This window comes from Xenopus laevis, chromosome 8L (assembly GCF_017654675.1).
Source record: "Xenopus laevis strain J_2021 chromosome 8L, Xenopus_laevis_v10.1, whole genome shotgun sequence".
NCBI classification, from domain to species: Eukaryota; Metazoa; Chordata; class Amphibia; order Anura; family Pipidae; genus Xenopus; species Xenopus laevis.
Window position 1 is genome coordinate 43,183,796 of NC_054385.1, and position 1,587 is coordinate 43,185,382.

Here is a 1,587-nt window from a genome sequence, read left to right on the forward strand (position 1 = left end):
CCTACATAGAAATCAGGGAGATCTGGCTCCACCTTATCAGGAGGGAGGAGAGGATGCTGTGGAGTAGAGACAGGGAGGGAAAGGGGAGGAGGAGGTGGTAGAGGAGCAAAGAATAAAAAGATGATCTTGCAGATTACATTCACAGAGTTCCAAAAGCTGCATTTTATGTCTGCAACAGAGAAGTGTTCAGTGTTGTGACCGTACAACACTTTATTCAGTAGCTGAACTGGCTGCCACTTTTCTATTTGAACCTATTGAAGGGTTACTTTTTGTAAATTCAGATCTCCTTGGAACTGCTACAAATTTAGAATCATAAGGGGAAGGGGGGGGGTCTGCCAGCACTGATTCTTTCGCAGTCATGTGACCAGGTGCAGCATTGTACCAGTGTGGGCATATAAATCAGCTCTGATGTGCCAGTTGCATCCTCAATATATGAATGGAGGGGAGGGGCATCTATTTGTTGTGTGCATTATTCATTTAAGCTGTCAGAATCTAACGCTCAAATATATATTCCTTTTATATACTGCCCCCCCCAGTAGTATGTATACAGGTATGGGACATTTTATCCAAAATGCTCTTGACCCGGGGGATTCCGGATAAGGGATCTTTCCGTAATTTAGATCGGCATACCTTGCGTCTACTAGAAAATCATGTAAACATTAAATAAACCAAATAGGCTGGTTTTGCCACCAATAAGAATTCATTATATGTTATATGAATTATATGTTTTATTATTACAGAAAAAAAAGTAAATTATTTTTAAGAATTTGGATTATTTTGATAAAATGCAGTCTATGGGAGAAAATCTTTCTGTAATTTGGAGCTTTCTGCATAACGTGTTTCCATACCTGTACTATGAAAGGATCTAATAGTCAATTTGCTACATCTCCCAGCACCCTCCTGTAGCATATTACATAGGATGTTTGTCTTGTTTTTCATTACAAACTTACTTTGAACTGTACATGTTATTAATAATACTCAAGACCTGGAGTTTTCAAGATACGGGGTCTTTCCGCTATTTGGATCACCATACCCTAAGTCTGCTAAATATCATTAAAATGTTAAATAAACTTAATACCATTGTTTTGCCTCCCAATAATGATTAATTCAATCTTAGTAAGGGTCACGTATAAGGTACTGTTTTATTATAACAGAGTCAATTTTAAAAATGGGGTTTATGGGAGATGGCCATCTCATAATTTGATGCTTTTTGGGTAACAGGTTTCCAGATAGTGGATCCAATACCTTTAATACATGCCACATCTACTAACTGCACTGCTGTGTAGGGTATTATGGGCACATTTAGATATTACAGTACATGCAAGGCTGAAGAACCCAGAGAAGCACGTACAGTAGGAATGTGCAGCTGACTAATGTACAGCCTCAAGGCTTGCCTTCTCTGACTAGTTTTAGTGTGTGCTTGTGGATTCACATGAGGCTTTAAACAGAGCACTAATACCTGCCTGCATTGTCTCCCTCCATCATTGGTTTATCACTTCTTCAGATACAGAAATAACTTTCTGGGAGAATTGCACATACAGAAAAACAGATATCCACACGGAGAAAGACCATGGATGGTTTAAAATA